This window comes from Melitaea cinxia, chromosome 12 (genome assembly GCF_905220565.1).
Source record: "Melitaea cinxia chromosome 12, ilMelCinx1.1, whole genome shotgun sequence".
NCBI lineage: Eukaryota > Metazoa > Arthropoda > Insecta > Lepidoptera > Nymphalidae > Melitaea > Melitaea cinxia.
Genome location: NC_059405.1, coordinates 11,645,866 through 11,662,186, shown reverse-complemented (window position 1 = coordinate 11,662,186; position 16,321 = coordinate 11,645,866). Strand labels below are relative to the sequence as shown.

General features: G+C 33.0%; 1 protein-coding gene across 1 annotated transcript in view; it reads right to left on the bottom strand.

The window, feature by feature from the left end:
* The window catches only part of LOC123658247 (actin cytoskeleton-regulatory complex protein PAN1-like), a 126,113-nt gene that overhangs the window by 76,399 nt on the left and 33,393 nt on the right, over positions 1 to 16,321 (bottom strand). The window lies entirely within an intron of this gene.

The following is a 16,321-nucleotide window of genomic DNA, read 5'->3' as shown; positions in this document are numbered from 1 at the left end:
GTTTCATTAATACTATTATCATAATATATTAGCTCTCTTAAATAAAATCGAAGTAAGATAAGGAATACATCCTTAGTAAAATAGATATAAAGAAAGACTTCTCTATTTAAGTAATGTTTGCGTTTTTACGAATGTTGCGTACACTTGTTAATAAGATGCATATCAGAGAGTTTGTGTTCATCATGTCATGTAATGATAGTTATGAGTATTTCTAATCTAACTATTCATTTAAATATAAACAAGAATGATGTCTACGACAAAAAAGAAATCGCTCCTTATTTTAAAATTAGAATAATAAAAAATAAACTTATTTTATATTTTAGATGAAGAAAAGAAGATGCACACTAGGCATATAAATTTATTTAAATAAATAAAGAGTTAAATATAATTGATATGACCTAGTTTCGCTCTAGTATCTATTCAAATAAAATGTAGAATAGGGGTTGTTGATAAACAAGTATATTTTAATTTCCATAGCCATTTATGATACATCCTAAAGTTCAATTTAAGTGACATTCATATGACTACTTAAAATTAATAGAATGTTATTTGTTACAATTAAAACGTAATTTAGGTAACTATCTAATTTCTAGCTTCGATACATATTATTAAAACTCATCCATGGTGTAGTTAAAAAAGCATTTTAAAGTAATTCAAACGAAAAGCGTTTAGTGTAATGACATCAAAAAGAGCCCTTTAAAATAGAACCATTCAGTCGTGAAGGCGTAATCCACTTATTGCGGCTGACGGACAAATTCTGTGTCCGAATTTTGTTGAGTCACCATTCGTAGTCTCGCTGAGTCACGAAATCACGATCAGACCAACTCAGTGTTGCACGATGGTCCGTCTACTCAGCGACGCACCTACACTTATTACGCTGACTTGCTGAAATGTATTTCACTGCACTGCACTAATGCTGATTGATATTCGATCGCGATAAACTGTTAATTGATTGCGGCCCTCGTTTCTACCACGTTATTCAACTTTCTCTCGTGAGCCAATCTATTACATGACTTATGTCGTTTCGGGTTTATCAATATAAAATGTAATGTTAAAAAACTATCCGTTAAATATAAAAATATATACGGGATTCGTAAGATATAAATTAACAGATCGTGTTACTTATTTGAATTAAAAATATACGAACTGGCTAACTGTAATGCTGACATAACATAAAGTACTTTCCAAGCATGACAGAAATTCAAGGAATTACGAGCGTAGGTCACATACGACGCGTCATGGTATGTATCGTGAAAATGGGCCAATCGCGTTTAGGGAGTGGGGTGTGTGGGTAGCCGACTGTTTATCTGCACCGAAGGGCATTACACCCTGACACTGCGCTGCGTCATCGGGAAATCGACAAACAACGAATATATGCGGAGTAAAAGCAGGATAGATAAATAAATAGATAGGGTTATGTCCTTTAAAAATTTTAAGATTCTGTATTTGTTACAGCAATAAATATTTGAATATCTGCTACAAACAAAGAGTTGCGACATCGATACTCGGTGATATATTGTGAGTGAAGTTATATATTTGTCTATAACTATGTTATACTACTATTACTCTTGCAGGTTTGTTTACTTATTTAGAGATACATACAAATAATAAGAATAATCTAAAATACCATGAAATCATAACATTTTCCTTCCGCCTACGTTCAGACATATTTAAATGTGTATCAAAGTAGTAATCACAGTAAATAAACATTATTATGTTGTGAAAATAGTAGTAGAATAAAACGAACATTTTATGTCAGAAACGCATAGCACAACAATAAAACTTTAGGCTTTACCACATTTCTCCTTTTTAATCTATTTCTTTAATCCTAACTTGTATCATTCATAATTACTGTTATATTCTTATAAGTTTGTGATATGACATAGCCTATAATATATATCGAATAGATACTAATATAATGGTATATACGACAACGAAGATATATTAATATATAACTTGTCACCCGACCGATATATCCTACAACCAACCTAAAATTTTACACGTGGTACAAGTTTGGTGACACAGTCTTTATCTTTTAGTTCATAAATCAAGTTTGTAGGACAACATGATCAATCATTTCGTATTATCAAATCATTCAGACTATGTCACATACAGTAAAACATGAGATAGTGAAGTGAAAGTGAAATGCCGAGAAAGTGTGCACGCTATATGACTGACCTACGCAATCTGACTCCGAAGTGGGCCACGGTTGCTTGCCCAACAGTCGCGCGTTGCTTACCGCTGTCGACTCAACAATTAACATCTTACACACTTCTTAATGTTGGTATAAAAATACAAATATCACATTGAAAATTTTATCACAAAATATCTTTATACGTGGATTACAATAACTCTACAGACAATACATAATATCAACTGATTTTCGGTAAATCAAGTGAACCTTAATTACGTTTACTTATTTTTCAAATTATATTTTAATCACTCTAATGTATGTTATGAATTTGCATTTAATAAGTTAAGAATTTATTTCACTAAAGACACATTTTATTTTTTAAATAAATAAATCAATTAATTAATATTTAATATTATAGGGAACAAAAGTAAAAAAGTGAGTAAAAGTAAAAAAGTTTTTCATAATCTACAATTGCTAACAACGTAATCATAATGTTCTAATAATGAGTAGTACTACGGCTGAAGTAACAATTTTCTACAATTTGTCACCCTACACTCAATCCTCCATCTCAACATCTCAACACGTGTTTCTACTCTTGAAAGGTCACAGACCTTACGTTTAGAATACTTTTTATGATAAAGAAGTTGAAGTGCGAAATGTTCTACCCTACTTCGGTTTGTAAGAGCACTTTGAAAGAAAGTAAAGTTGTTAGTTTAAAAAAATAATTTGTAAAAATAATAGAAAAATTTGTTATTGTATATATATATATATATATATATATATATATATATATATAGATACATTATTTGAACACCTTCTCACCATCTATAGAGCATACATTTTAAATTTCAAGTCTCTTGCTTCAAAAACATAGGACTTTCATACAAAATTCCAACCCCCGTTTTATCCCCTTGGGGTCGAGTTTCATAAAATTCGTTCTTAGCAAATGTCTACGCCCTATAAGAAACGTACCTGCCAAATTTCAAGTTTGAATCTGTTATAGTTTCGGAGATTTCGTGATCAGTGAGTCAACCTACCATCCCCCGTTTTAACCCCAAAACGGAGTTAATTTCTAAACATACATTATTTGGATACTGTGCGTGCAGGGGGTTTTGAAAATTCAGGAATCCAAGGAAATTTAAAATAAAAGACTGAGATCGTACTATGAGCAGTGCTAACCGTATATTAATAAAATAATTTTTATTCACCGTCACTTACGATCGGCTGACGCCTTACGAAATAAAAAAGCAATCGCGTCTTGAAGCGAAGATGAGCCTGATGCTTCAACATGCCCCCGGCCGTTGAAAGCTTGCCTTTCAACAGGATTTCTCCAATAAGGGACAAATTCTCGAGACTGCTCTTCGTATTATGCCAGTAGCAGTCTTGATGTCGACAACTCTGACAATGTTGTCCGTCCCATGATGAAGGGCTACAACACTACCTATTCTCCACTTTAACGGTGGTAAGTTGTCTTCCTTGACAACGACTAGGACGTTGAGCTTGACGTTGCAACTAAGAGATGTACTCCTTGTTCCATTGGCTCCAAAAATGCTGTCTTAATTGTTCAATACGCTGCTAACGATTTAAGTGAGGAGTTGAAAAATTGCAAATGTCCTGCACTGGGTGTGAAGTAAAAGGCCGTCCAATTAAAAAATGACCTGGAGTCAGCGGAAGCATATCCTCTGGGTCTGTAGACAAAGGGGTAAGGGGCCGCGAATTCGAAATACCCTCAATTTAAACAAGTAAGGAGTTAAGCTCCTCGTACGTTAGGTTACAATTTCCCAACACTCTGACTAAATGGTGTTTAGTAGACTTAACACCTGCCTCCCAAAGACCACCAAAATGCGGAGCGTATGCAGGTATAAAATGGAATTTGATTCCGTCACGCGCAACATCTTCTGCTACAGAGTTACAGCTACGTTTTAAAAAATTAGAAAGCTCGTTATAAGCGCCTACAAATGAGGTACCATTATCAGAGTAGATATTTATTGGCTTTCCTCTTCTAGATATGAACCTGCGCAAAGCTTGTAAATAATTACTACTTGTTAAATCGCTTACCAATTCCAAATGAATAGCTTTAGTAGTAAAGCATATAAATACGACTATATATACCTTCACCAACCTACATCCACGACCCTGACGACTAGCCGAGGAAATAGGCCCCGCATAATCGACCCCAACGTTTTGAAAGGCGAAGTCAGCTGGCGAGAGTCTACTGACAGGCAAATTTCCCATTTGTGGAACAATCACTTGTGGTTTGAAACGCCGACATCGAACACACTGACGATAGCAGGCTTTGGCCAGACTACGCCCTCCCAGTGGCCAATAAGTTTGTCTAATTGTATTTAATAATAATTGAGGCCCAGCGTGCATAAGCTTAATATGTTCATGTTTAAATAAAAGTTTAACAAAATGATGAGTGGACTGTAATAGTATAGGATGTTTCTTTTCGAACGAGAATTCAGAGTTATGTAGTCTCCCTCCTACACGCATTATTTTATTATTATCAAGAAAAACATTTAATTTTAATAATTGATTTTTTGGAGATAAACACTTGTCATTTAATAATAAGTTGTACTCGGGAAAGGATTCCTTTTGTGATTGAATGATGATAGTATTTAAAGAATGTTCTAATTCTTCGGGAGAAAAAAATGGTGGAAGTACAGAACGTGTTTTACATATTTGAATAAAACGTAATACGTAACAAACGCAATTATGTAGTCTTGAAAATTTTGAAAACCTTTCGAAATTTATTAATTTATTGTCGAAATTGTAGCTACAATCATTCGCGATTAATGATATATTTGATTTGATCTCCGGTAAGGTTTCTAAATCCTTAAATGAGCTTGGCCATGTAGTGATATCTTGATGCAAAAAGTTCGGGCCAAACCACCACAAGTCTAATGATTTCATAGCGGAAGGATCCACCCCTCGAGATATTAAATCGGCTGGATTTTCATGTGTTGGGACATGCCTCCAATTGCGTGAACTAGTGATATCCAATATTTCAGAGACACGATTTCGCACAAAGGTATTTAATTTATTACATGACATTTTTAACCAACCCAATACAATCATTGAATCAGTCCAAAAAACTACACGTTCTGGTTCATGTCTAAAAGAACCAGTTACCTTTTGATATAAACGTGCACCAAGAACAGCCGCACATAACTCAAGTCGTGGAATGGTTATAGGTTTAATAGGAGCGACACGACTTTTAGCAATTAGTAAACGCACCGAAACATCACCCTCCCCATTCAAACTACGAATATAAATACATGCGCCATATGCTTTTTCCGAAGAATCAGTAAAAATATGAAATTCAAATTGATTACACAAATCGCAAACCACGCGACGAGAAATACGTATATTTTGAAGTGTATTTAAGGTATTAATCATAGCTGCCCAAGTTGTTCTAATTTCTCTAGGTAATTGGTCATCCCACTTCAGCCCTTCAAGCCAAAGTTTTTGAAGTAACATTTTCATTTGTATAACAGATGGTGCTAAAAGGCCTAATGGATCAAATATTTTAGAAATAACAGACAGCATGCCGCGCTTAGTCATCTCTATTTGATCGGGAACATCAATAGGAAACCACAAATTGTCGTTATGAGTTTGCCAGCTTAATCCTAAGGTTTTATTAAAATTATCACCCTCGTTATGAAAATCTAAGCGTGATTGAGATGGTTTTGAAATTAACTTCGGTTCGTTAGATTTCCACTTTCTTAAGGGCATACAAGCGGAAGCAAGTGCATCAGTAATCCTTTGTTTGATGGTGTAAGCTTCCTCAAACGAATCAGCACCGGTCAATAGATCGTCAACATAGAAGTCATGCATGATAATATTTGCGATTTTATTGTCCTGACATTCTAAGCCTATCTGCTTAAGACATCTAGTAGCAAGGAACGGCGCACTAGCTGTACCATAAGTTACGGTATTTAACTGATATGTCTTAAGCGAACTGGAGATATCATCTCGCCAAATAATATGCTGCAGGTGCCTGTCAGACGGATGTATAGAAATTTGACGGTACATTTTCTCCACGTCTGCAGAAAGAACATATTTATGCATTCTGAATCTGAGCAGAATTGACGTCAAATCATCCTGAACATTAGGTCCTACCATCTGTATGTTATTTAACGAGATACCAGAGGTAGTGGGGGCACTTGCATTAAAAACAACCCTTAATTTAGTGGTACTACTATTTTCACGTAAAACTCCATGATGAGGTATAAAATAAGATAAATTATTTAAATTAATACGACTCTCGGACATATGACCTAAAGAAGCATACTCTGACATAAAGTCTTTGTACATTTTGTCGAGTGAAGGCTGCTTTAAATTTCTGCGCTCTAATGACAGAAAACAGCGTTTGGCCCGATGATATGAATCACCTAGACAAGAAGGTGATTCTTTAAGGGGAATTTTGACACAAAAACGCCCGCATGGCAAGCGCGTAGTATTTTTGATAAAATGCTCTTCGCAGGCCTTCTCCTCAATTGAAAGAGCGGATGATTCATGACATACTTCTTCAAGTTGCCAAAAACGCGTAAGTTGGTTTTGAATATCATCCAACTCAATAGAAGTTAAAGAATTTTTATTGTTAGAGTTTGTAAAATTACAATACAGTGGTGGGAATTGAGATGACAACATGTTATTATAGCCGCCGTTAACTGGGCCACAAACCAGCCAACCGAGTCTAGTTTGATATAATGTTGGTTTCCCATCACCTAATATGATTTTATCTGAGCCCAACAAACTCCAAAACACATCAGCTCCAATTATAATATCTATTTCAGCTGGTGTATTGAAATATGGATCCGCCAACTGTATATTGGACGGTATATTATCTATAGTTATATGCCTAGCGGGAATGCTGTCCGTTATAGTAGGCAAAACATGACATAATAAATCATTAGTATATGTTTCGCATAAGGATTCTATACGAACTCGACACATTTTATTAATCAGTGAATTTTTATTATTAATACCTTCAACATATTTGTGTATTTTCAAATACGGTAGATTTAACTTTTTGAATAAATTCTCGGTTATTAAACAAGATGAGCTACCGGAATCAAGAAGGGCGCGTGCGATGTATTCCTTATTATACGCATCATAACATCTAATTAACGCAGTCGACAAAAGGACGTCACCTGAGGTGCGTGTATGCGTGTGCGTCGCGATATTAGCCGAGAATGCAACGTGATTGCTATCGCTGCTGTCAACTGAGACGGAGGACAACGCGACCTTGGCCTTGTCGACCGAGCAATCAGGTGTTTTATTTGAAACAGGATTTTTACAATAATCGGAGTTGTGAATAAGCGTGTGATGTTTGCGCTTACAGATCTTACATCCTGATTTTTTGCAAGAATTAGGATAGTGACCGGACCTAAAGCAATTGTAACATATTTTGTAGTTCTTCAATAACGATATTCTGTCGCTGACGCTAAGTGCTAAAAACTGAGGACACGAATTTAAGTAATGATCGCCGCTGCAATTTGGACAACCGTGTGAAGATGACGAATTGCACTTCTCTTTTGACATCATAGCCCGCATTTTAGTATTTGGCTTTACGTTAGTAACAGAGGGACGTGATGATTCTACGCTTTCAAGAAGATCAGCACGGTTGCGCAAGAAACCCATAAATTGTTCAAATGAAATTAATTTATTTTTATCTAAGGACCCTTTATACTGTTCTAACTCTTTAAATGTTTTAAAATCTAATTTTTTGCTTATTATGTATATTAAAAGTGTATCCCAACTATTAACAGGCTCACCTAGTGAACTTAGTGCCCTAATATTTTTGTTTACATTGTCAATAGTGCGTTTTAATGCTACGGAAGATTCTTTAGTGATCGGTTCGATATCAAATAATGCTGTAACGTGATTATTTATTAATAAACGTTTATTATCAAAGCGCTCGCAAAGAAGTTCCCACGCCAGTGTGTAATTGTGGGCGGAGAACTCAATCGACTTAATTACAATAGCAGCTGACCCTTCCAAAGATGACCGAAGATAGTGAAATTTATTAATTTCGTCCATGTCGTCATTATCATGAATGAGACTGGTAAAGGTATCGCGAAACTCAAGCCAGTTTACATAAGATCCAGAGAATTTTGGTAATGATATTGTGGGTAATTTGACTAACTGATGCCTACATCTTGATTGATTGGATTTTAAATCGACTGTTTCTAATTTTGAAAAGTTATTTATCATTATTTTAGCTTGAGCTATTAAACTATAATACTGCGATTCTATAGTAGACCTCTCAATAAATTCGGCTTCAATATTGTCACACAAGCATTCTAATTGCTGTTGAGTGTTGTTAAAATCGTCATATGTATTTTCTAATTTTTCAACACGCAACTGTAACTCCATTACCTGACAAGGGCTTAAGTTCGAATCCTTTAGTAGACCTAAATAGGTTCCAAATGAAGTAATTCTACCCTTATAACTACCTCGCTTCTTTTTAAGCTCTTTTATATCGGTCATTTTGAAAGGCAGGCGAAGTCAACCTGAAATTCCATAACAATACAAATCACTATACAATGTAACAAATATTTAAAATTATTTTAATTTATGAAGATGGACACAAAATGAATATAATATAATCAGCCTGAGACTTTTAATAATAAATCAATATACAATGTGACAAAATATTTTTAAATTATTAAAAATTATGAAAATGAACACTGATTAATATAATACAACGTTAAAATTTTAAAATTTAAGCACTGCAAGTAGATGTTATATAATTTTATTGTTATATGTAGGTAGGTAAATATTACAGTAACTAATTTGATTAATTACAAAAAACTTGTTAAAAGCTTAAATTAAGCCTTAAAATGAAAAGTATATTGTATAAAAATAAAATAATTAACTAATGTAATACTAAGATTACTGTACTGTATTAATTAAGTACTGTTAACTATGATATACAATATTTATCTAAATAGCTTAATTATAATTGTAAATAATGTATACTTAAACCTACTTATTAATTTTAAATAGCTAATAATGAAAATATACAATAAAAATTCAAAAATTAGTTACTGACCTTATATCGCCTTTTATTTCTTATAACTAAAATAGGTATTACCTTAAAATAAAGTGTTGGGTGATGTAAATTAAATAATTTGCACTGTATTAATTTTAAACTCTAATGTCCAGGCCACTTATTCCCTTCACAGAGGTTTGCAGTTTCTTTGTTCTCACGTTGCTTAATTGATTAAGGTAATTCCAGGTTTTCAAAAGTGAATTTCCAATTTTTCCATAATAAAATCCAGGCCTTAATAATCCGGCTCGAAGGACCACTATGTGCGTGCAGGGGGTTTTGAAAATTCAGGAATCCAAGGAAATTTAAAATAAAAGACTGAGATCGTACTATGAGCAGTGCTAGCCGTATATTAATAAAATAATTTTTATTCACCGTCACTTACGATCGGCTGACGCCTTACGAAATAAAAAAGCAATCGCGTCTTGAAGCGAAGATGAGCCTGATGCTTCAACAGATACCTTCTCGCCATATATAGAGCATACATTTTAAATTTCAAGTCTCTTACTTCAAAAACATAGGACTTTCATAAATATATATATATATATATATATAAATATATATATCATAATATATATATATATATATATATATATATATATATAAATATATATATCATAATATATATATATATATATATATATATATATATATATATATATATATATATATATATATATATATATATATATATATATATATACACTTTATTGCACTCAAAAATACACATACTCGTAGAAACATAAAGTAATAGTAAGGTTTATGGCAATGGTGGACTTATCTCTGAAAGATATTTCTTCCTTTCCAACCCATGGTCATGATTTATTAAGGAGAAAAAAAAACAAAAAAAAAATTATTAAATAAAAAATAATAAAATTTATTTATATTTAAAAAATGTAACATACTACATACTAACAAATACATATAAAGATACATACCGAAATACAAATATACTTATAGATATCCATAAATATATATATATACTTACTATAATACATAAGTAAATACATACAGATTAGCTAGTGAAAGCAAGTTTCTTTAATTTATATTTAAAGGAAACAAGGTTGTAAAGAACGACAAAGAATAGTTATCGTTGACCGCTGTACCTTGTCTCTTATGTTATCATAAGTACCTTATAGCGATCGTTACTCATAGTAGGGAACATATTCATCAACCCGCAATGGAGAACCATATTTGATTAAGCTCCAATCCTTGAACATGTCCGTAAACCCGCAGTGTAGAACCATGTTTGATTAAGCTCTAATCCTTATCCTACCTGGATAAGGACGCCTATGCCTATGTGGGATGTTTCAGGCTGAATGCGATACGATGCAATAAAAATATACAAAAAAAGGAAAAGATATACTAATCGTTAATTTGTGGGATGAAATTTAAATGAAAAGATTTATAAGTGGTAGCTACACAAAAAAAGAGAAACGAACCAGTAATATGTACCGAGTGACTAAGGGCCGGTTTTTTGATCCCTAGTTAAGGCAACCATTAGTTAAAAATTGCAACAAATAGTTAAATTTCTATAAAATACGTTTTTTGACCCATAGTTAGCTTAACTAATGGTTGAAAAAGTAACAAATAGTTAAAATATTTAACCACAGCAGCGTCGAGGGTTTAGCCATATGACTAATAGTTAACTTTTGTTCTCACAAAATCAACATCTGTTCTTTTGTTTTATACCGTGTCCATTGATAATTCTGTCTTCAAAGCAAGGTATTGGGTACCTATATCATTTCGTAACTCGTTAAAATTGAGTATCGAGTTCAGTATTTACGCCGATTTTGTAGGTACCTAATGAATTTAAATATAACCAGATACTTTCACATATCGGAGAGTTCATCTGATGATGAAGGTGTTAAGGCCACGTAATTCGCCGCTGGAGCATTGGGATGATGTCGAATTTTGCAATTTGTTTCATAGTGCGGAAGCGAACTGCGTCAGAGTTAAACTTTTCGGCTAGTGATCGCCAGGCTGCATCTTTTTGCTAATTACTGGCATAATCAGTTTTTTTACTGGTCAATATGGGGTAATTCTCAGAAGCAACGTTAATTTAGATGTCTCATCCTGGTTAAAGTTGGTATTACGTTCTCTACACAAAGAAATGGAGAATATTAAACATATTATGATCTTCAAGAACCGCTTTACATTATGATAAAAAAAAAACAACTCTTGCACTTACTTTTTGCTTGATGTCATTATTTAAGTTTATTTTAAGCTAGTCTTTAATCTTTAATTAATAATTGTGTTTGCATGCAAACGAAGAAAAATCGCCTTCAATTAAATCGACAAGTAATACAACGTAGGTAGACAAAAAAATTGTCGAGTAAATACGCATTATTAAAGATTACTCCAAAAGTTGTGATCAGATCTCGATGAAATTTAAATGTGACCACATGATAAACATCGGATTAAATTTAAAAATCATTAAAATCGGTACACCCAGTAAAAAGTTATGCAGATTTTCGAGAGTGTCCCTCGATTTCTTTGGGATCCCGTCATCAGATCCTGGTTTCCTTATCATGGTACCAAACTAGGGATATTTCCTTTCCAACGAAACAAGAATTATCAAAATTGGTTCATAAACGAAGGAGTTATTCCCGAACATACATAAAAAAAACAAAATATATACCGGTCAAATTGAGTAACTTCCTCTTTTTTTAAGTCGGTTAAAATATACAACTATTATAATCTTGTGAAAATTCAATGAATTTACATTAATTTGACATATCACGTCACGACTAACGCCAAAATGCATTCGGATCTACAAATGTTACCATATGAAAATAACGACTCCCTACGAAAAAATACCTTACCCTAGGTTCATTGCAATGGCAATACTTTAACTATTCGTTAATACTTACTAAAGTTAAAATAGCGATCAAAAAACGAAACTTCGGCTTAACCATTAGTTAGTATCTTAACTATAGTCAATTTGACAAATAGTTAACTCTACTTTTACTACGGATCAAAAAACCGGCCCTAAGGAAGTAATTAGGAGCGGGCTGCGGTCCGAAACTAATCTGAATTCGACAAGGCTCGGTCCTTAATGGTTTCTGTACAAATTGAACTGCAGTTGCTACTACAAAAAAAAGAAGATTCAATTAACGTTACCATAATTAAGTCAACGGATTTTGATGAAAAATTCGGAATAAGATTGAAAATTAATTTTGGAACCATCGATGTATATCTATATTTATAAAAATGACTGATAAGTCAATGAGATTACGTTACACAGACACAAAAAGCGAGTCCCTTTAAAGCAAATTATGAAATAAAAACTAAAACTATCATCGATATAACCCAACGCTAACAATGCTCGTAAAGTTGTGAGTAGGTTGTAATCGCATAAGTGTCACATTATTCTACTTTCTATCTATTAATATTACACTTGTACTTTTTTAATATGAAAACAATAACTATGAAATGTATTATACATAAAATATTTCAAAGAATATATAAATAAATTTAATACTATTAAGGAGAAATATATCTCAGAGACGTTGTGAAAACTAATGAAGTGTAGCATAAAATAGAGCTGAATTTCATTATATAACGTTTGTTCAAGTATATCGAACAATAAGAGAAAATTATTCTGGTAATGAAGAGTCTGTAACAAAAAATAATAATATTCTCATTTCTAACAATTTACGTTCATCGATTTACAGCCGACGTCCTTGTATCTATTAAAGCCATCAAATCTGAATTTACGCACACAATCAAGTAACATAATATGTAGGTATAGATATAGTTGTTTAACGACGCGGGCGTGTAGCACGCACATTATCGTAGGGGCTTTGTGGAAGGCCTTTGATATGCACAATAAACAAGGAGGGCATTGTGGGCGAGTGTAGTGAACTGTAACCAGAAGGTATGCTTTCAGCTATACAACTGGACGTTAACGATGTTCATCGTAAGCATGCTACGATTGTGCTTGTGATTACTAGAGTAATTTTAAAGTTTATTATTTATTATCCACATTACTACATTGTTGAGAAGAAAGATTAAAGATGCAGAAATAGGATTCTATTCGACATTAGTTTCGAATGCTGTTATTTAATTACGTATAAAATGATGTAATTTTTGACCATAAGCATTCTGAAAATACGTAAGTACTCGTATATTATACAATCAACGACAATATAATTTAAAAAAAAAATTCTACTTGAGAATACAGATTTCAAAATTTTATTAAATCAGAATATATATTATTAAAATGGAATTTAATATACCATACACGTTTAACATACAAAGGAAAAATGTTTCCAAGTCCTCTATCTATTGAATCAGAATTCCCGAGAAGCCGTGCCACGTGTAACTTTTAACCTTTGTGCTTCTCGAGAAAGGAACTTTCCTAAATATATTTCAGTTGAAATATAAAAAGAGACGAAGCTTATTTTTTCATTATAAATTCTGTTTACACAGTAATTTATGTGAAGATATTGTGTTGTTATTTTTGCAAATATTAATTTAAGATACAATATCTACAAAAAAAAAAAAACAATTACGAAACGACTATAAAGTATTTTTAATAAGACTTTTTATAAGACTTCGAAAACTAATTATTATTAATGTACATTTTTTCGTGACGTAACGTACGTAAATATTAATAAAAAGAGACATTAACGACCGAAAATCTTGACACAAACAATCACAATATCATTGCATTAATATCATTATAATAAGTTATTTCCATTCTTATGAATATCTTTTATTATTTATTAACATATGTTTGATTAATAGCTATTGATCAATTATTTATCACTCATCATCATCACTTCAGCCTATCGCAGTCCACTGCTGGACATAGGACTCGACAAGTTCACGACAAAAATGGCGTAAACCCATGTAAGTCGCCCATAGTCACCACGCCGGGCGATCGGGTTGGTGACCGCAGGGCTAGTAGTTGGATGGTTATCCCATCATCGGTCGGCTTTTAAAGTTCCAAGGTGGTAGTCGACTGTGTTATCCCTTAGTCGCCTCGAACGACTGTCACGAGAAGAGAGCGGGTGGATATATTCTTTACTGTCGTAGCCACATAGCTTCAATTATATATATGTTAAAGAAAAAAAATGTTTTCATTTTGAGCGTACATATATCAGTGACGTCTTTACTATTTATAGTTAACGTAATTCATCTTTACTTATGTATGAAGAATTAAACACTAGCGGCGCTGTCGCCTTCTCGTAAAACATAAATCCGTCACCCATTATAAACGAAGGAAGCGTTGATAGCGGGTGAATGGCCTATTGAATATCAGGTGATTTATATTCCTCTACCCAAGTATCAGTACCTTCCTGTTTAGATAAGTTATTTTTTGAAACATGCCTATCTTTGTTGTAAATCAAAATTATTTTATTCATAATTAAATATGACATTAAAATATACATATATTATACTATGTTTAATTCGTAGTGCTAAACTATTAATAATTTATTTTATCTTCTTGAATATTTAATAATAATTAACAATTCAAACGGTAATTAGTTGGATTAAAGTATTATTTAATTAATTCATTTTTAAATACAACATTGAATACTCAAATTATCTATTATTATTAATTCATGAGATCAACTATAGCGTGAGAGGTAGCTTGGAAAATTACATAACGAATAGTCATTATCTTATTACTTGAAGTATTACATAATGCAGCTGCACGCTCCAAGCGTCTACAACCATAACAGTACTTAGTATAGTACGCAAGTAAACGAGTACCTCTTAAGTCGTGCCGTCTACACCTTCTTCCAGCTATCGTATATATTATCATTATCAGAGCTCACCCTAATGGGATTATGAAAAGAACACATTTCGCCAGAACTTAGCTTTAAGGGATTTCATAATTAAACGCACTAGTGATTCCGACTTCACGGTTAAATTAAAATCAATGTTATTTTTTTTAGTTGCTTATACTGCAAAAGTTATATAGTAAGTGTGGTAATCGTTATGACTCAACGGCAATAAACAGGTTATTACGTAATCTTTACTGACAGTCAAAAACAATAAATAAACTACATAAAAACTTCGGAAAGAACATTACGATACAATGACCCGAAGAATACTTACAGCGCACGATACACCATTTAAAGAAATAATCCCGTACATTTCCGATACATTCGTTAGCACAAATTCACAAAAAACTTTCTCAGAGCGAATATAAAAAGAAATACCACTTCGCCTCAGGTTGTGCCATACTATGTTCATACGAGCTACGTATTATTCCCTGTACATTTATCTCAATGTGGTCGGAGCGCTGGAGGGCAAGAGTGCACCACGACTCGTCTGACTGCTACCTCCCGCCCCGAACCTCACCTTCTAACCGGTATCCCTAGTCCGCTCCCAAGCTAAGTCGGCCCACTCTAAGTAGATTACAACGTAAATATGGCCATTGGCTACCGATTACCAAGACCGGTTTTTGTACCAAATATTCAGAATTATGGAAACGTTTATCCAAAGCAAACATGAAAGTTTGCCGAAGTTCCTGATAGTAATCGTAAGTTACGTTCGACGTTTTTAATAACATGTTTATATAAATATTCATGCAAATAATAAAAATTGCGAACGTTTTAATGAAAAAGGTAGTACTTGCACCTTGTACTTGTACTAGTGTGGTGTTCTTATACCAAACAAGGCAAAATTTCAATTCTTAGTGTTTATTTATACTAAAAATATTTGTTTATTAAGAAAAATTAAAAATAATTTAGCACAAACATGAATTTCTAAATTTATTATTAGGTACATTGTATTAATTTACTTTAAGGCAAATTTTGTTTAATAATCGTATCCAAAATATGTAAAGCTAAAAATACTATTTAAAATATCCCTGTTTATTTAAGAAATTGCATTGTTCGTCGTATGATATTTGCCAAGCAAGTAAATGGCTTCATGTACGCATGTCAACGTAGATCGCTATGTTGTCAGGTAAGATTTATTCACGTAGTTGAGACATGCGGTGGGCGTGCGTGGGACGCAGACGTTACGAACGCAGGCCGCCTCTGCAATGTTGCGTCTAGAGTATTTAAGCCTGTATCTGGAGCATTATTGCCTTTCACGGAAATATTTTTGAGGACTTGCCAACAAAAACGAATAAATTTTGTCAACATAAATGTTTTATGAAATAAAAC